The 21901-nt window shown below is 34.7% G+C and overlaps 1 protein-coding gene and 1 long non-coding RNA gene across 3 annotated transcripts in view; both read right to left on the bottom strand.

Moving 5' to 3' along the window:
- Positions 1 to 21901, bottom strand: part of ADK (adenosine kinase) — a 450882-nt gene that overhangs the window by 364102 nt on the left and 64879 nt on the right. The gene's annotated exons all lie outside the window — the stretch shown is intronic.
- On the bottom strand, positions 9669 to 12873 carry LOC141572943 (uncharacterized). Its single transcript, XR_012498523.1, has 2 exons — positions 11517 to 12873; positions 9669 to 10228 (listed from the first exon to the last, which is right to left on the bottom strand). It is a non-coding gene; the product is annotated as an uncharacterized LOC141572943 (long non-coding RNA).

The raw sequence follows: 21901 nt of genomic DNA, 5'->3' as shown, positions 1-21901 counted from the left end.
ACATAACTCAGGAAAGTACTATACTTATACTTGCAGTTTTATTATAAAGTATACAGTTCTTGAAAGGCCAAATGAAGACACAACTAAGGCGAGGTCTGAACGTGTGCTGAACACAGAGCTTCCATGCAGTGGCCACTGCTTGTGGAATTAAAACAACACACATTCCTGGCACTTACTTTGTTTACGAACAAGGAAGCTCCACTGAGCTTCGGTGTCCAGAGTTTTTATTGGGATTTCATTACAATGGTTCATTAAATCATTGGCCACTTGATTGAACTCAATCTCCAAGCCCCTTCCGAAGTCAAACTGGCTCACAATCCCAAGGCTCTAATCACATGGTTTAGTCTTCCTGGCTGACCAGCCCCCCTCTGAAGCTATCTAGAGGCCCACCATAAGCATCTCATTAGCACCTGTGATCCAAGCAGATCATGAATAACAAAGACACTTCTGTCACTTGGGAAAGTCTAAGGGTTTTAGTTGCTCTGTATAAGGAACCCAGGACAAAAACCAGACAAATTTCTCTATAATACAACAGAGGCTGATTCTGTCTGTTCTTCATTAGCTGACACACAGTACAGCCCTTCTCCTCTCTCCCCACAACAAATCTTTCCAATTCCTCAGAACATGAATGAAGACAGTATCAACACTGCCACAACCATGTACCAGAAATAATTTGATAAAGTGTTAAGATACTATCACTCAAACCCTGTAGCTATAAAACCCTCCAATTCCCTCTGTTCATTTCAAACATTTTATTTCTATCTTTTTCTACCATAATATTGAAACATGGTACTTGCTTAACTATCACTTGACTCACCTATTTCAGTACTTAATACAAAACCGATCTTAGCTTTGTTTCCTATGAGGAATGGATCCAGGTTTTGTGGGCCAGAATCTTTTAAATTTGTGGAACTCTCCTTAAGGAAAAGACTACAAAATTAGGTATGAAGTAAATATTTATTTGGAATGTAAAAATAAATAACAAATTACAAACTTTCAAAAGCTGACAAATGCCACAAACATCACAAATTCCAGAAAGAATGGTATATTTTTATCAACTGCTTGACCAATCTCTACAATGCTCTTATGCTCCTATATTTCTGGCTGCGTGCCTGCATACTTTTGATTGCCTCTTCATATAATAGTTTTGTAATATTAAGAGAAGAAAAAGATAATTAGTCTTTCTGTTAGTGTGTTTGATCAATTTTTATTATAGATAGTTTAAAAAGGTTATATCAGCTTTACAACTTATTACTGATAAGATCATGTACATTCTTAGCAATATAGTCAAATTTAGGAAAACCTCTATCACATTTCTTTAATACATAAGCTGTATTTATGTATTAAAAAGTAACTGACACAGTGTAAAATGACACATAGTAACTGACACATAGTAAAATTATTCTTGGAAGTCATACTATGCCAGGATGACTAACAATAACTATACATAGAAACAACTGCAAACCATATACTCCATCTAATGTATCCTCTCCTAAACTTTCCCTTAACCAGATCCCAAAAATGCCTCCAGCCACTCTAATGCCACCCAATATGAGGGTATGATAGAGGGAAAGTCAGAGAGAAAAGGCACAAGTTTTAACTGGTTAAAATATCTAGCTTTTGCAAATTTTACAAAAAGATTATAACTATGTAAATACATTGCGTGGGATTCTCCCAGCGTCTTGGAAGGATCTGTTAAGTTAGGGACTCTGAACCTTAAGTTAACTGACTACAAAGTAAATCCATCTCTATTTCCTACCCTAATTTGAAGAAACTGTCAAAATAATCATTTATTTCCTCAATGACACTTTGCTACTTTAACATCTAATTTCTAGAATATGATCATTTCTAACTTCTATCCCAATTACATTAGGCACACTGACACGAAAATTTTCTTTCTACTATTCCTGTTGTAATTGTAACCTAATAGTAATGCAAGCCTTACAATGGCTTTCTATTGTACTTCAGACCAAGGGTGAACACTTTAGATCCCAGTTAGGTGTCTTTCAGTGGTAAATATAAAGAAAAATCAACTTTAAAATGGCCAAATAAATTTTCATTTAAAATGGCCATAAAAATTTTCATTTCCACACAACAAAGCCTAAGAAATTTCCTCTAATTTCACATAGGACTTAGTCCTGAGGCAAAGTAGCTTTAGGATTGGGTAATCTAGCAGTATGACAAAATCCTAAGGATCCACGTTCTCTCCATCTTTTTACTCTGCCATACAGTGTTTTATTTTATATTCAACTAGCCCTCATATGGTTACAAAATAGATCCCACAATTCCAAATACCCATCAAGATGGATAACATCCAGAAATAGAAAAAAGAAAATCCCTTCCCTAGAAGCCCCTCATCAAATTTCCCAGATATAAGTCACATACCCACATCTTCACTAATTACTAGCACAAAAAATGGGACAACCATGACTGGCCTAGGCTGATCAGGATTACTCAAGCCACATGATAGAGGGGTAAGCCCTGCACACACACACACACACACACACACACACACACACACCCGCGCCCATACATACACACAAAAGAAGGATCTGCCACAAGGATAACAGAAGTAATGAATGGCTGCTGGGTAAACTTTTTATTAAGTAAATTGCATAGCTAATCTTGGTATTAATTAAATTAACTTAGCTATGACATATGATATTTGATTATAGTGGATTACAGGTCAGGGCTAGATGATGTCTTTAGAGCCAGTATAGCTCTCATGCTCTGTAAGACAGGCAAACAGCATAGTAATTACAAACCTGGGTTTTAAAGTCAGAATGCCCTGGGTTTCAATGCCCATCCTACCACTTATTTGCTGTAAAGTCTTGGTCAAGATACTCTGTCTTCTGAAAATTCAGATCGTAGTAATTTAACTCATGCTGCTATGAGAATTAAATAGGATGACAAACGCAAAATACTTGGCATTTTAGCTAAGCTTCATAGGAAGCACTCAATTACATTTGAATTACATTTTTAATTCACTCAATGTTAACTAATATTATTAGTTGTAATACACACAATTATTATGATTTTTGCACCACTAATTTAGAATTTGTGATAACTAAAACATTTCTTATTTCCAAACCAGAAAGACTGATTCCACCTCCCATATTTTATAAATAACCAGCTCAGAATTTAAGAGATTTAATGACATACCTAACAGCTATCTCTTCTAATTCTTCTCCTTTCTCTTCAATAGGCATTTCCTCCACTTACAACTTAAATACAGCCAACATTCATTTAGGCTTACTCCTCCAAATTCAACATTACAAACCCAAACTCATTACTTTCCCCAAATTATGTTACTTTTCCTTTCAAAGTTAATAGCATCACCGTTTATCTATACAGATTCCAGAGACAAAGCTTCAAAACCTTCCTGCATTTTGGGTGGCCTCTCCCCTCATGCACCAGTCACTAAATCCCATCAATTCACCCCCTGAATTATACTCTGAATCCATCACCTGTGTTCTAAAGTCACTACCGCTACCTATGAGATCATTATCTCATTCGTATCTATTATGAAGAGTTTTCAAACCAACATATCTGCCTCCAGTCTCAACTTCTCTCCACTTCAACTTGTATTCTACCAGTTATTTTTTGTAAAATGTAGACTAAGCATGGTTGCCTGCTTGAGCACCTTCCACAGGTCCCAGATATCTCGCATATAAAAATACAACTTTAGCCTAATTGTATAAAATCACTCACAATTTGGCTCCAACCTACACATGCAGCTTCTTCTCTTAACACTCCTTCTATGACATACCTAGTGTGTTAACCAAACTGTGTAATGTCTCATCATTCTCCAAATGCACCTTGCTCATTCATGCTTCTGTGTGTGTTCATGTAGATCTCTCTGTTTGGGGGCATAAGGATAAACCTCTTTCATTCATGCTGATTCCTCTGTTCTCAACTAATTTCTCTCATCCTTCAAGGCCAGCTCAAATATCAGCTCCTTGAGGTAGCTTCTTACATCCCTCACAGCTACAGGAATTTACTGCTCTTGTAGGATTTTATACATAATGCTGTCATAGCAGTTATATCACACTGTACGCTAGCTAGCTATTCCTTCCTGTCTGTCTGTCTATAATCCTGGAGAGAGTGAATTTTTTCAGGGCAGGATTACATTTTATGAATCTCTCCATTTCTGGTATATATCATAAACATTTAATAATAAACATTAACTGAATAAATAAATAGTGGCAGAATAAGATCTCGAGTCATTAGACTTCAAGTTCTAAGCTTTTATATGTTTTACTAGAAATACTTATCGAATAAGCAATTTAATGCTCAAATCTGTCTTGCCATTACACTGTAAACTCTATGAATGAAGGAAAATTCCTATCTGACACTCTATATCCAATATCTAAAGTATGGCTTTACCGAGAGAAGATTAATAACTAAATATTAGTTAAATGAATAAATAATTAATAAAATTTCACCATACTTGAAGAACGGGACGACTAGTTAATTTGTCTAATGAGAGGTTAACCAGGAAGCCCTTTCATTCAGTTCTCTTGTCAAATTTCTTAATTATTTAAATATCACAGAGCAATCTTATTTACACTCTATATCTGAGGACAAGATTCTACAGTGCCAGGTATCTTATTTTGAACAGAGGTTATAATCTATGTATCAATCAATACCTATTGTTTCAACTTGGCTCATTTCACTCATTCATTCCCTACCTGAACCCTTCAGTAATTTAACTTAACTGCTATGCCAGGCCTTCAATAAACGTCTGATGAACAAATAAAACTCTGTGTGTGTGTGCACGCACGTGTGTGCGTGTGTGTACAATAAGACATCTCAAATTTTTTTGAAAGTATTAAGAATATAAATGATATATAAAGATACATGCAGAAACAAGAAATACAAACACCCACTAGAAAATGAAAATAAAGCCAAATATTTCCTATAATCCATATACTTCTAGTAATAGTAAGAACATGTGTTTCCCTCTAGTACACCAAGAAAATAAAGAGTTTAAAATATTAGGTTAGATCCTTCCCTCCTCCTCCCTGCAAATACTCGGTTAAATTAATAAGTAATACAATATGGTATACTTTAATGCAGTCATCATTGTAGTGATTATATTACAAAGGACCCTACTAGTTAAAAACCACCAACAATTGAGAATTTCACACAAATATTGGTTATAGTTACCTTGTTGAAATACATGGAAAAGAAGCAGACAAGAAAAGAGTGGTAAGAAGAGGCAAAAAATATTTGTGATCATAAGCAAATTAAGAAAATAAAATACACCCCAAAATACCATCTCTTCAATGTACATCTCCAAAATGGCTCTTATCTTCCTTTCTAATGTTTATCATCCCTTTTTCTTCCCAAGTTCTGCTACCAATCCATCATCTCTTCAAATGGCTTGCAAGAAAAGGAGCAAACAAAACACATTCCTTCTAGGGAAATCGATCATACTGCTCATGGCAGGTCCACAGATCCATAAAGTCTTCAGGTTTATTGACTAGTTGATATAAAAGTGAAATATATCTACTAAGCCAATTGCCTCTGAAAAATAAACTCATGTCATGAAAACAAGTTATTTTCAAAAACTGTACCCAAACACATATTAATAGAAAGAATCTTAAAGGTCACCCAACCCAATTAACCAGAGTTCCTTGATTCATTTTGCCAACGTTCCTACCAAGTAATCTGGTCTATACTTTAATAACTAAGAAATGGAACTCATACCTCCAAAATAAGCTGATTCTATATCTGTATTTCTTTACCACCAGAAAGCTTTCCTTTATTGAGCTAAAATTATTCAGTCTGTGTCATCCACATATTGATTCTTCTATCCTTGATGCTTCACAAATAAGTCAACAAATCTAATTTCATTTCCATATAAAGGAAGCCTTTCAAATGAAGAGGGCTATCATATATATCCTGATTCTCTTTCTTTAAGTTAAAACAATCAGGTTTTCAATCTGTCTTTATGACATGATTTTAAATTCCTTCAATAATTAAAATAAACAAGGGGATGTTTTAAAATCCACCCTGCCAACCGTGAGTTTCAACATGAGAAATAATGCATACCCACCAAAAGAGGAATATGGAAATATTATCCTGTTAATTTTTGAAACCTAAGAATAGAATAGATTGTTCTTCTATGAGCGAACTGCTATAAATGTCCAGGGAAGCTTGTAACCAATGTTTTATTGTTGACAAGGGGGAAAAGAGTAAAGATAGTAAAAAAGTCTCTAAAACACAAGAGGCTATCTCTTTGCCCTCAACTTTATATGTTTGACACTAAGGTTACACTATTCATGTATTAACTTCCTTTTCCTGCTAGGAAGTTCATACTTTATAGCAAGGTTACACTAGACATGTTATGTGTTTTAAAAAAAACCTCACCAGGGCCAGCCCGGTGGCTCAGGCGGTTAGAGCTCCATGCTCCTAACTCCAAAGGCTGTCGGTTCGATTCCCACATGGGCCAGTGGGCTCTCAACCACAAGGTTGCCGGTTCAACTCCTCGAGTCCCGCAAGGGATGGTGGGCTCTGCCCCCTGCAACTAAGATTGAACATGGCACCTTGAGCTGAGCTGCCTCCTGGATGGCTCAGTTGGTTGGAGAGTGGGCTCTCAACCACAAGGTTGCCAGTTCAATTCCTCGACTCCCACAAGGGATGGTGGGCAACGGCAACTGGACCTGGAGCTGAGCTGCGCTCTCCACAACTAAGATTGAAAGGACAACAACTTGACTTGGAAAAAAAAAAGGCCTGGAAGTACACACTGTTCCCCAATAAAGTCCTGTTCCCCTTCCCCAGTAAAATCTTCAAAAAAAAAAAAAAAAAAAAAAAAACACCTCACCATTTTCTTGTAGCTGAAATCAGGTCAATATTCTGTTTACTCATATACTTAATATAGTTAAAATATCAAACTAAAACACAATTTAAGGAGCTCAGAGTTGGTATTAGGTTAGAGACTATCTAAAAAGTGAAATACTAACAAAATAAATCAAAGCAGTCAGAAGTCTGTGATACAAGTATCAGCTAAGCCTCAGAGTACCCTCACCTGTGAAAGGAAAGTAAAAAATTAGGATCAGAAGTACTCAAATACTTTAGTCTCAGGACCTCTTTACATTTTAAAAAAAGTATTGAGTACTTCAAAGAGCTTTTGTGTCTACCCCTGGTTACCTACCATATTAGCAATTAAAACATACATTTTTTTAAATGTGTATTAATTTATTTTTTAAATAACGGGACCATTAAATGTCAACATAAAAAACATTATATGAAAAATAACTGATTTCAAAACTAAAAAAATTAATGATAAGAATACATTGTTTTATAATTTTTACAAATCTCTTTAATGTCTGGTTTAGTATTATAGAAGACTTTCATATGCTTACAGTCAAACAATATCACATGTCATATAACCTCTGGAAACTACTTACATTCATGAAAGCATGAGAATAAAAAGGGCAAATCATGTCTTAGTACCATTTTGAAAGTAGTTCTACCCTCCCAGACCCCTTAGGTCTTATGAACCTACCCCCCACCAAAAAGACCCTGAACCACACTGAGAACCACTGAACTAGGCCATCTCTAATTCTCAAGACCTCCATGAAACCAGACTGATAACAAGATTTTTTACTTCTTTAAAAACTGAAAATACAGTTATCTTCACCAGGATAGAATGCGTCACTACTAGGATTCTAAGAGATTTCAGTGAGATGGTCCTTTTAAACCAACTATAAAAAGCCATCTCAGTAAAGAAGATAAAAATAATACAGCATACTCTTTGTTACTATGGAAATTCACACAGGGAGGAAAAGCTATCTAAATAATTTCTCTTTTATTGTAACACTACTAGTAATACTTAGCACGACAAAAGTACTATTTTATGTAACATATATACAGATTGTCTACTATATGTAAAGTACTATGCTAAGTGAAATGAAGGAAACTAAGCAGGAAGAACTACACTCTTGCAGGAGAGATCTGATATATACTCAACTATAATACAAAGTAAAAAAAAAGACAAATGCTATGAAACAAGATAAAGCAGTATGGTGGTTCATAATCTTAAGGGTATCATGAGGATGATGTCAATATATGATGATTAAAATATTCATTCACAACGTCTAGGAACACAAGAAAAATATATTCTCTCTATATACAAGCTTATACAGATGTTTCGTTCACTGAATCCAAAGTGATAAATGTACCTTGGCAGAGGAAAAATTTAAATGTAAGAAATGAAAGCAAGTTTAATTTTTAATTTCAAACATAGCAATAAAATCACTGTTGACAGAATCAACAGTGACTTTGGTAAATAACTTTTAACAGTACCTAGACATCTTTATGCATCAATCTCATGGTCACATAAAACTACGAATGGAATGATAATTAGATCAGAAAAAGTAAGTACATTAAAATCTTAGAAACATTGACTGAAGCTTCCATACCTCACTAATAAGTACCTACATTTCATTAGCTAGCCATGTTAATATAATGGATGGTCAGTCATTCAACTGGAGCAGCTAAATGAATAGTGTACCACACAGTTGTTTTCTTCCTAATATACAAATTAATTTAGAATAGTTATCTTTTCCCTTTGTAAAAATAATGAATTCAAACCTAATTCTCACTCCTTATTTGGAAAATATTTAAGAACACATAAAATAATCTAAATGTTTCCCTTAATTTGTAAATAATTCTATCACTCAGTAATCTTAGTATTCTTTATTTGAAAACGTAAAGAAAAATGAAACATAAATTTTGGTAATACACATCTCCTTTTACAAATAATTACATTTTTCATGCACATGGAGTTAACAGGATCTGCACTGTCAACCTTAAAAAGAATATCTATTTAATAATTTTAGACTAAATAGAAGATTCTCCGTCACGTTAACTCTAATAATAAACTTACCTTTATTAAGGTAAACATACAGTACTGAATACAAGTTTACATTTGAATACTTCTTTCCGCTGAGCTCCTCTACCCCCAAAATACTATGGCCAAAACATATTAGCTCTCTATACACTTTTCTAAAGTTCTATTATTCATTTATCCTCTTTATTTTCACAGACAAAACAGGTGAAATAGCACCATCTGGTGGGTATCACCTTAGTTTTAAAACAATATTTTACATTTACCATTTTAGCTTCTTTGAAAACACTGCATAACAATGGAGAATTATTATAAAGCACTATGAATGAATAACGAAAAGTAGCTTGATTAGCAAGCAAATGTATATTTGAAAACTGAACCAAAGTTGCAGCATCGTTTTGTTTTTTTAATTACTGAGGAGTTAGCCATTTTTGTAATGCCATTAAGGATAAAAATCTCCTCAGAACTTAACTTTGAGGTCTAAGCTTTAAAAAGTGTCAATTTTTAATACAAAAATAACACATCTTGCTATAATATGTCTATACTATTCAATGAAGAGGGTGAGATGTAAACAATTTTCACAAATGATAGTGTTGCCTGTTCTTTATGTTTATTTCAGAGCTGAGTTTTTTAAAAATAATAATCAACTGAAATTAGTAAGGCTAATCAAGGTTTATTAATAAAAGCTTTCTGAGTACTAACAGTGTGCTGATAATGATCAAAACATAACTTAGGCCATAATTTTATGAGCTAAACCGACATGTAACAATGAAAAAAAGGAATATAAACAAACTGAGGATAAAATCAGAAATAAGGTAAGGTTATTTATTTTGATAAATTTTGTAACAGGTTCTTAAAGGTGAAACGGAGAAGGACAACAGGATCAAAATACTAAAGCCAACCAAAAAGGTAGCATATTTCTTACATGCTCTTTTATCTACAATGATAATAATTACATAATATAATTTTCCAATAACTGTTGGTTAACCACACTATGTTACACTACGTTTATAATGGAAAGTAAACACAAATGTACAAAGATATAAACCCATTCTCTCTGGAGCTTACAATGTAGCTGTTGTTTTTCCTCACTGTCTGAGCACCTTCCAGACGCAGCATTTCTTCTTGTAAAGGATTTGAACATCTCAATTTATACAACTTTTATATGCAAAATATGCTGACCATTATTAACTTCTGCTTCAACACAAAAGACTTAAAAGCAAAGTTCATCTCTGCCCTTGCACTGAAGTAACAATAAACTCACAAGAACAGTAGTTTTGGTGAGAAATGTCCATGTGATGTTTGAAGTCTTTAAAATAACAGATACACTGATGGCTGAACCAGAACACCAAGAAAATCTAAAACCAGAGCCTGAGGAAGCAGAAGGAAAGGAAGAAATAAGAAGCAAATCAGTTTATTTGCAGAATCATCAAAAGACTCAGAAATCTCTGGAGACATGGACTATACATCCATATTAAAAAGCAGACAGATTAAATAAAAATCTGCACACTGAGTGGTAAAATAAACTTCATCTCACATACACACTCTCTTCACCCTCTTCCTTCCCCCTTCCTGACCTCTCCCTCTATCCTCCCACTTCACTCCTTTCTCCCCCTTATTTGACAACAAATAATGTGGCAGGATGAAATCAGCATGGAAATAAAGTTATGCTCTACAAATGTTCTGATAACTCTATTTTTAAAAGGATTAAATTATGGATCAAAGTCTTTTTTATATCTTCCTACAACATTCAATACAAAGAAACCAAAATCATTTAAAATTGTCTAAAAAGACTTCAATAAATAAACATTAAAATACTATCATTTTGGATTATGCTTTAAAAAGCTAACAAAATTTTCCTAAAATTCCTAAAAAATCACTTTCTTAAAATTTAACTTCCAATTTAAATAATACTGATTCCACAACTCACAGGCATTTAATTTGATTCAATAGCACTTAATAAACAGACTTACAAACTACACACAAGCAGAACTGGATAAGAAATTGTCATAGGCCTCAATGAGCTTAGCCTAAGATGAAGACAACACAGAAATTATTGTACAAGAGAAGCAAAGTTATTAGAGGTGAAGAGGAAACTTTCTGGAAGAAGTAATTAAGTATTGAAGTTATCAGGCAGGTAAGATTGGGGAGGGGTAGGACAGCCAGGTGGAAAGACACAGGTACAAAAACAAGAAATTAGGTCTTACTGGGGCTTACGGGAGAAGGTTGATGACAGGGGGTGGTGTTAAAAAGGAAAGCCAGATTCAGACCATCAGCTTCTTCCAAGTCTGGCTGAACAACTTGAAATTCATTCTGTGGGGGAGGAAGTCATTTTTCTCTACCCTTCTAGCTTCTTTTGGCTAGTCTAATAATTCAATCTACATAAGACAGATTGACAAGAGAAAATAACCAAATTTAATTATATATGTATGTATGGGAACATATGAGAGTTTCAAAGACAGACAGGTAAAATGAGGTATATATGGCATAAGGATGAGGTGAGGGACCTGAGGCTTCAGAGTGGAGGAGGATAATTTGCAGGATGATAAGAAGGGTAGATTTTGTTTTCTGGTGATAACTCTTATTATGGGACACGTCCTCAATATAAATTATTTAAGGGAGAGGTGAAAAGTTCTCTTGAGCCCAGGGTCTTGATTACCTTCAGTTCAAAATAATCCACATGCCAAAGTAGCACATCTTGCTTGGGGAGGCCTGTTGTGAACCCCTTCAATCCTGTAGGCAATGGATGGAGAACTATTAAAGTGTTTTAATAACATGGTCGAGTGATGGGACAAATTGGTGTTTTAGAAAGGTAGGCAATCAGTAGGACAGAAACAAAGCTACAACACACATTAAAAGAAGAATGTGAAGTATGGATAGGAGAAGGGGTGAGACTAGAGGCAGGGTGATCATATGAGGTGTCACTATAACATTCTGGGCAAGAATTATAAAAAAGAAGAATAGAATTGGAGACATTTAAGTATAATATTTATTCATTTAAAATGTATTAAGCTTCTAGAATATGCTTAGCATAGTGCCAACTCCTGATGATACAAAGATAGCCTTGCCTTTGTATAGCTCATAATCCAGAGCAGACAAAAAGAAAGCATGGAATTACAAAACAATCTAATAACTCTTCTAACATAAAATCTGGGCTAAGCCAGATTTAGAAGGTATTAACAACAAGACAACAGGCCCAAAATGGAGACACATATGCTAAGCTCCATGTCACCAAACTGAGACTTAACTTAATGACAGTTTCAGTTCTCTCAGAAGTGGAATCTTAAAACAGTCAATCAGGAATTGTCTGATCATCACTAGTTAGTTAATCTGCCAAAAGACCCATGTCATCACTGAAAGTGAAACAACTTTGCAATAACCAACCCGATTGTTGCCTAGTGTTAACCCCTTGGTCTCACTCCTTTCTGCCCATAAGTCTTTCATTCTGTGCAGCTCCTCAGAGCTCCTTCCTATCTGCTAAAATGGATGCTGCCCAATTCATGAATTGTTGAATAAAACCAGTACCATCTTTAAAATGCATGCAGTTGAATTTTGTTTTTTAACAGGTCAAAGTTTTCCAGATAAATAGAGATCCAAATCTTGAAAAGGGTTTGGAATGGTGAGAGGTGGCCTACAAGGAGGGGGGTTTTAGAGGGAGCAGTGTGTACAGATGCAAGGACAAGAGGGACATTATTCAATGAACTGCAAATAGATGCCAAAACCAGGGAGTAAAAAGCAAAGGAATTTCTTTGGGCTTCATCCTGCAGACAAAGAGGGATCATTGACAGTTTTTAAACCTGGAAGAAATGAGATCAGATTTTTCAGTTTAGAAAATTACAATAGGCCAAATATGAATAATGTGCACATATGAGTGTTTACATACATGGAAACTAGTTAGATAATTCACATGCATTATCTTATATTAACAATACGAAAGCTAATGGTGACCAAAAAAAAGCCAAAGAGCAACAACTGATTTAAGAGTACTCTCAATTCAACTATACAGTACAACCTTGTACAAGTATGTTAAGTTTCTACTTTCTATTCTTCTTTGGAGGAAATATTACTACCACTTCAAAGAGGTTATGAAAATAAAGGATAGAATACTTGATCAAGAGGTAATTCTATTACACATTAGCTTTTGCAAACTGTATTCAGACTAAAAAGCCACAGTCGGAAATTAAAGAACACATCTGCTTCTTTAAAAAGAAGCAGATCAATTCAAAATTCAGTATGCTTCCATAATGCATATTTTGGGAAAATGAACACAATTTGGTAAAATGGAAAGAACAATGGACTAAAAAGACCTGGGTTACAGTCTTTTCCTTGCCAATTATGATTTCTATGCCTCGGCTTATTCATTAGTAAAATTAAAGGAATGGTACTACATGTTTTCTACAGCTAAAAATATTCAAGAACCTGAGGGACATTTTCATTACTGCGATGAGAGAAGAAAGGCATAAATTAAGCATTAAATAATACCTTACAAATAACTTTGCAGATGGGAAATGGAATCATTCACTTGAAACTGATAAAACACAACTTTTATCACCAATAATTTTGCACATAAAATGGCCAGGAGCAGGAGGCCTTAGAACCATAACACCCTGCCTTAAAAAAGGGTTTTAAATAAAATTCCTACATATTAACATTAAACTGTATGCTAAGTCATTCCTGGAATTAAACATGTATAATGGCTTTACTTACTCTGCCTTACAAATGTGGACATTCAAAGGATAATGATTAGTAACAGTGATAATGCTATCAGCACCACCAGTTACAAAGTCAGTGAAATGATGCCCAGAATCCCACAGCTACAGTCTTAATGGTTAAGTTTTGTTTTACAATATCAATAAATCATTCCAGACAGAATAAAGAAGATAGGTAATAGACCTCAACTTTCACCTAGGGGCTTCCAGATACTGAAACCTGAAAATAGCAACAAAAAAAGTGCTTCATATCATACAATATTCATTTTTTCAAATAACAATGGGTTTATAAGGCTAAATTATTACACTTTTTAAAGAAATACTTGCTTTATGCAGGCCAAGGTAAAATAGTTATGAAAATATATACATAATTTTAGAATACACTTTATAGATCACAATTCTAGAGAAAGAACAACAGAAAATTCCCTCAATTATACAAACTAATGGAAGACAGTGAAATATTATTACACATTAAGTTATCCTCAAGTCAGTCACCAAAATATAAGAGCCTACTAAGTGCTGGGAATACAAATGACAATGTCTACCCCTAAAAAATGTTTCATCATTTTCAAATATCCAATGAGGTATCCCATAGAAAAAAATAATAAATTTATATTAATACTATGCTAATATCTCAGGGCATAATTAGTATGAACAACGGAAACAAATAAGAAAGATGCAAATGATAATAATAACAGTTAAAAATAATACGGAAATTTTAAGAGAGGCTAAAAATTACCTACACCTCAGGAATATTGTAAAACTAGATACTACTATAATCTTTAAGGCATTGTTGTATCAACACTATTATTTTTCCAGGTCTCACATATTAACAAAGTAATTTTTACAGAGAAATGAAAAGCATAAATAGCATATACAAATATTATGAAAATTAAGGCAGAGTTCTCCATATGCAAAGCAAATTGAATGTTTGTGGTTTGGTTATTACAAACGGATTGAAAGATACATAAATTAGAATATTTTAATTATACAATCACTTACTAATATTAAATAATCTTAAATATAATAAATACTAGGACATAACATTTCATCATGCTTTTTCCAGAAATTACTCAATTCTACTTTCATTCTTTCTTCAAGGTGAATGGGATCCATAGTCATCGCTTTCATCCATAGCTAATCTATACTTCTTTGCTTAGGAGATAATATTCTTCCTTTTATGGAGAGGATCTAATGCTACCTTTATTGAGTAAATGAGTAAAATAATTTCAAACAACAAGTAACAGTAATAATTTATAATAGTCTGGAATAAAATACTTCAAACTATTACGATTTTAACCATCTACCCCCCAAAAAAAACTATAGCCATGCATCACTTAACAATGGAGATACGTTCTGAGGAACGTGTTGCTGAGTGATTTCATCATTGTGCAAACATCATACTGTGCATTTAACACAAACCTAGATGCTATGGCCTACTACACACCTAGGCTATGTTGTAGCCTATTGCTCCCAGGCTACAAACCTGTACAGCATGCTACTGCACTGAATACTGTAGGCAACTGTAACACAGTGGTATTAGTATATCTAAACATATCTCAACATAGAAAAAGCACAGTAAAAATATAGTATCTATCTTTTGATAGAAAAAATGACACACCTGTATAGGTCACCATGAATGGAGCCTGCTACACGGAAGGTGCTCTGGGTGAGTCAGTGAGTGAGTGAGTGAGTGACCGTGAGGGCCAAGACACGACTGTCCACGGCTGTACCCTTTGTCAACACTGTCCACTTAGGCTACGCTAAATTTATTTTTTTTAATACTTTTCTTTTTTCAATAATAAATTAACTTTAGCTTACTATAACTTTTATTTTTAAAAAATTTTAATTTTTTTAAACTTTTCAATTCTTTTATAATAATAGCTTAAAAATACACTGTATAGCTATACAAAAATATTTTGTTTATATCCTTATTCTACAAGCTTTTTTCTACAGTTAAATTTTTTCGTTTTTTCACTTTTTAAGCTTTTATATGAAAAACTAAGACACAGACACAAACACTAGCCTCAGCCGACACAGGGCCGGGAGCAGTGATCCCACTGTCGTCCACCTCCACGTCTTGTCCCACTGAAGGTCTTCAGGGACAATGACACACATGGAGCTGCCATGTATGACCACAACGCCTTCTTCTGGAAGACCTCCTGAAGGACATGCCTGAGGCTCTTCCTAAGGAGGTGTCAGTTCAGAAATATGTCCATGGTATTTTACTTGACTTGTTTCTTTTTTTCATCACAGATTTGCTCCTAAGCAGATAACGCACCATGAACATTTAACAAAAACTTTTCAGTATCGGGATCATGTTTCAAACCTTTTCAGGAGCTTCCTGAGGTCTGCAAAAGCTTCTGCCAAACCCTTAGCTGTGAATTTTCCTGGGGCTTCTTCTTCCCCTGCAGTTTCCTTTTCTCTGGCCTCTTCTTCAGCTGTGCGTTCCTGTTCCAGTTCTGACCCCTCATTAGTCATTTCCTCAGGAACCCCTCTGGGACTCCTCCATGTCACCTTCATCCACGCCCCGGTTTAAGCTGTTCGCCATCCCACCCACAGCCTTGTGGATTTTTGCAACCTCCTCACCCTTGGCAAATCTTTTGACGGCACAGACAAACCTCTTGGGTGCCTTCGTCCCGATGCCACTCATACCCTCCTGGTGACGTCACCCCAAGCGTCACAGATGTTGTGATCCTTCCAGAATCGCATCAGTGTCTGCTCAGTGTCTTCCTCAGTTGCAGCAACAACCTGGGCAAAGGTCCTCGCCAGGTCGTGGGCCTTCAAAGCAGCTATAACTCCTTGATCCATTTGTTGGATCAAAGAGGTGGTATTTGGAGGGAGAAACACTTCGATATTGGGGTAAAGATCACCAAGAAAAGGAGGGTGTATGGGAACATTACCAATAATAAACAAATCGTGAAAGGTGTCTTATTAACCAACCAATACTTCTCCATGTCACTGGCACAGCAATTGCAGGGGGCATTTTGGGAGCGGAGCTGGCTCCTGTAGGACACTGGCGGTGTGTGCTTACTGACATGCTTGACGGCCCTGGGTTCTCACTGTGCCAGATCACAGAGGGTTTTGCAAACTGAAACACTGCCCCCAAGCAAGACTATTATCCTGCCCTTAAAAGCCTTGAAACCTGGCACTGACCTGGCCTCATGGATGAAAAGTCCTTTCAAGCATCCGTTTCCAGAATAGGGAGGTTTCATCCATACTGAATATTTGCTCTGGCAAGTAATCTTCCTCCACAATCAGCTTATCTAGAGTTTCCAAAAATTCTTCAGCTGCCTTCACATCACCACTTGCAGACTCACCACTCATCTTCACATTATGTAATGAATAGCAACTCTTGAATCGTTTAAACCACTCAGAGCTAGCAGTAAATTCAACATAGTAGTCAGGTCCAGCTTTTTCTTTCAGTGTCTCAAACTTTTTGTTTTGGCCGGGATCGTCATGGCGCTGAGAGGGACACGCTTCTGTGTCTGGTCTACAATTCACGTCATTAGAAGTTTCTGCCTGTCTCAAATTTTTGTTAGTCTCGTTGCCGTCAATGAAACAGACCTCTAACAGCTTCCGTCACTTTGTTCTTGTTCTTCAAGATCACAGTCATGGTGGAACGGGACACGTCTGACTGGCAAGCAATAACCATCACTGATTTTCCACCTTCGTAGTCCTTAATCACTCTTAATTTTGTTTCCAGGTCAGTCACTCTATGTGGCCTCTTACTGGCAACATTAGCAGTGGATTCTGACCACTTAGGGGTCATGATGAAGAAAATAACATGAGATTAAACCAAGCACAGGAGAAAAATCATGCAACCAAGAGACGCAGTAAACACAAGATGTATGACACAGCATACTGTTTTACAAACTTTTTTTATAAGTAGAAAGAGTATACTCTAAAGTTATGATAAAAAGTATAGTGTAAATACATAAAACAGTAACAGTTGTTTACTATCATTAAGTAGTATGTGCTATATACACAATTGTATGTGCTACATTTTTATACGACTGGCAACGTGGTAGGTGTGTTTACACCAGCATCATCACAAACATGAGAGTAACGCGTTGTACTACGATGTCAAGACAGCTGCGGTGTCACTAGGCCACAGGAATTTTTCAGTTCCATTATAATCTTATAGGACCACGACAGACAGAAACGTTGCTGTCATTATGTGGCACATGACTGTATAATAATGATGTTTTCAGGAGGCAGCAGAAGTGTAACAAGCTTCCCTCCTGTGATCCCCTAAAAATATGCAGCATCTCTTCTCAAATATAAAGCACTAAACAAAGTAGTAGTTCACACTATATAGAATTCTTCTGAATGTATTTTTCTACCTTCCCTGGTTTTAAAGGCAGTAAATAATGTTGTTTGTTTATTTTTAAAGGTGTCCTGCTGGTTGCTGAGGATGAAATCAAAGAAGAGGCTGAAATTATGTTAAGACAAAAGGAAGCAATATTCCCCATGAGGCCACATAAGTGTGTACATCCCTTTCAAATCTGAAGATAACAAAAATCATCCATGCTTTCAAAACTATTCACTCAATTTCGTATATTTTTATATTTTTGTTACTGTCAGGGAATGGTTTAAATTTTTAATTTCCTTCAGTATGCACAGTAATAAGGAATAAAGATTATAACAGAAACAGTTTTAGGAAATTTCTCACTGAGATAGTTTGCAGGTATGGCCCTGGTTGCTGTGTTCCAAGGAAATGTGACAGGCCATTTTACTTAAACACTGTATTACAGTTAGTTCCCAAACTAACAGCCATTTCCCTTTTCCAATGGAACTCCAAATTTTTTTCAGTTATTAGATCATCTTGTGTTTTAACGCATGGAATGATTCTTGATTAGAATAAGCCAAATCATAATTCTATTTTCTTTGCCAGTCACTGGTTTAGGAATGGGCGTATGATACAATGGAAGTCAATGACAAATTAAGGAGAAATCTACTGTGGTAATTCTGGGAAAGCTCTTCTTCCTCTTAAAAAGGACAAGGAGACTTTTCTTTGAGTCTCTACTTACCCAGTCACACAACTAGTAAGGATCAAAACCAGGATTCTAATTCTAGTCTGCCTGATGATTTACACCAAATGAATCCCAGAGGACAGGAAGGGTGTGCAATGGAGAAAGCTACCAGAAAGAGTATCTGAGCTGTCTTAAAAGATGAATAGGAGGTAGTCAAGAAAGGTAAAGGAAGTTCCATGGTTCTCTTTTAAGAATTTCTTACCTACATATATATATATATATATATATATATATATATATATATATATATATATGTAAAAAAAATACCTACCAGAGCCACTGCTGACTCAGGGTCAAGTGATTCCCAAAGTATAGTATGTGCACCACTGGTGATAATTGAGACAATTTTTTTTAAGTTCTTATTTTGAAATTATTTCAAACTTACAAGAAAATTGCAAGAATTATACAAATAACTCCCCATATACTCGTCACCTACATTTACTTAATATTAACATTACAACACAATTTGATTTATCTCTCTCATTTTATGTATATGCACATGTATACACACATGATATACACATACACACAGAGGGTGCCAAAAAAAGTATGCATATTTTAAGAAAGGAAAAAAACCTGCATTAATATATACTGATAACAAAAGATGAATACAAGTCACGTTTGACTTCTGCAATTACAAGAGGTGCTCAACGTGGTCCAGACACTTCTGATTACAGCGAACTACTGCTTGAGCTCAAATGTTAACATCTGTTAAAATGTATATGCATTTTTTTTGGCACCCCCCCAGTATTTATTATTACTCATAGTTATTGCTGAACCACTTAAGTAGGCTGCAGTCATCAACACCCTTTACTCCCAAATACTTGAGTGTGTTATTTCCTAAAAACACGACAACTGTCTTTATAACCATGGTACATTTAGGAATTCACAATATTTAACATTGTTATAACACTATTACCTAATCTATAGTCCACATTCACTTTTGCCAGCTATCCGTTATATCCTTTATAATACCCACCTTCCCTCCAAGGATACAACCCAGGACCGTGCATTACATTCAGTTGTTCCCTTTCTTTGGTTTCTCTTAATGTGGAAAAGTTTCTCAGTCTTTATATTTCACAACAGTGACTCTTTTTTAAAGAGTACAGGCCAGCTGTTTCATTGAATTTGTCTGATGTTTCCCTCACAATCAGATTTGGGTTTGATGTTTCCCTCACAATCAGATTCATGCTTTTTTTTTTTTTTAAATAGGAGTACTACACGTGATGTTCTGTCCTCAGTGCATCACATCAGAAAGCACATGTCCACTTGTACTGGAGACAATTTTAAGCAGCAAATATCTTGATTTGAATAGTTTCATATTTAAATAAATATATAAAACTCATGATTTCACAGATATTATTAGGATAAGGCTAAATTTTTTTAAGTTAACAAAAATTTAAATAAATGATATAAGAAGTATTAACACTGGGACTCACTACTATACATGTGACACATTAGGTTAATCCAAATTTAAAATGACGTGGACTTTTAAGTAGCCAATAATAATGTAAAGGGAGTCCACTCCAGATTTCTTCCAGAGACTAATGAAAGATGGGTTAGTATCCTTAAAGATTGTGAGAAAGTAACTGATTAAAAGATAAAAACTATAAGAACCCCTAGCAAAATATTTACGTATCAATATAAACATTTTACTTATATAGGAACACAATATGTGCTCGCTTCGGCAGCACATATACTAAAATTGGAACACAATATTATTATTTTAAGGGCATAATATTTGCTTTAAAGATAATGAAGAATTTGTTATATTCATACAATTCTATTCTTTTCTATGCTAGTAATCTTACAAATAATTCTCTGATACCAAATTCAGTCAAGGTCAGCAAATATAAAAAGTATAAGTAAGAATCATCCTTGAATTTCTTTATGCCACCATGATGCATGCCAGACTTGTGTAACCTATATCATACCTTAACAGAATAATAAAGGTTTAGCATTAACAAAGACTTTAAAAATAATTATCCTACAAAATTGTTTAAAAGCCTATCCATGCATGATCCTAACAGAGTCCTTAATCCTCCTCAGAAGAAGGTACAGTTAAATTTGGATAAATTGAAAGAGCACATACACTTTGTTCTTGCCTATCCTCATTATCACGTTGTACATAATCCACGGCATTATGGTTGACATCAGTTTGCCCATTTCTCTAAATTCCATCTTGGAAGCCATCACATTCCCTTGTCCTCATTCTAATAGAGAAAACATCTTTGAAGAGCTAATTACACAATTTAATATTTATATAAAATAGTTTAGGGAAGAAAGGAAAAAAGGTAGTGGTTAAAAAAAACTACCCACACTCCCACGAAAGGATTTGGTAACAAAGGATTTTCTTTGCAAGAGCATACTTTTATGCAAATTGTATACAGGTGAAGTATGTTTTTTGCATTTCTCTGTTCCATTTTGGGATCTTGCTAAAATATTTCTTTTGCTCTTTCTACCATGCAGAAATCTTTTGTCTCTTTTCAGAAAAAAAAATCCTTTAATGAATTTTCCTATCCAATTCACCATTTTAAAAAACTCTGGGGGGGGATAAAAGGATAATTTCAAATATGATATATAGAATCCAATTAATTCCAAAACATTTTTGTTTTCAAGTTTCCTTCAGGCTTTTTTCTACCTCCTGTCTTACCCAACACAGACTTATACACATAGAAATCACAAGTCTCCCTGGCCTTCCCAAACAAAGCATTAAAGGAGTAGGAATGTTTGAGGAAGGTGGTTTCATTTTGTATATGACATTAAAATTTAGTATATATATAAAGTGAGATATTTTTATAAAGGTAACATTTTCACAATAAAAACACTTGGAAGTGATTGAGATATAAAGTAAAATTTTACAAGAAATTTTTCAAATCTATTCTAGATAATGTTTCAATCACTTTGCTAAATGATATAAAAAGTCAAGTTGCAATCTTAATCAAATTCTACAGAGGGAGCTAGCACCACAAAGAATAAATTTATAACAGAACTTCAAGAAAAGACCTAGTCTGCTGGAAATACTGGATTTCTATTCATCAACATGAGCTCAGATTATTCTCTAAGATTTCATCTGAGCCATCAGCCAACACCCCAAAACACAGTATTACCAACAAACTATGGCATATTTCTAGTAAATTATATTAAAATTTATAAAATGTAATATACCTCATAAATACCTTTAAACACTTTGTGAAGTAGTTGTATTTGTTTTAAATATCATTCCTCCAAAAAAAGTAAAAAAATATTATTTTTCCTAAGTCACTGAACTTAGGCAAAGTAGAAAGCAATAAAATTGA

The sequence above is a fragment of the Rhinolophus sinicus genome, linkage group LG07 (genome assembly GCF_036562045.2).
Source record: "Rhinolophus sinicus isolate RSC01 linkage group LG07, ASM3656204v1, whole genome shotgun sequence".
Classification (NCBI taxonomy): domain Eukaryota; kingdom Metazoa; phylum Chordata; class Mammalia; order Chiroptera; family Rhinolophidae; genus Rhinolophus; species Rhinolophus sinicus.
This window is presented reverse-complemented; position numbering and strand designations above follow the sequence as displayed.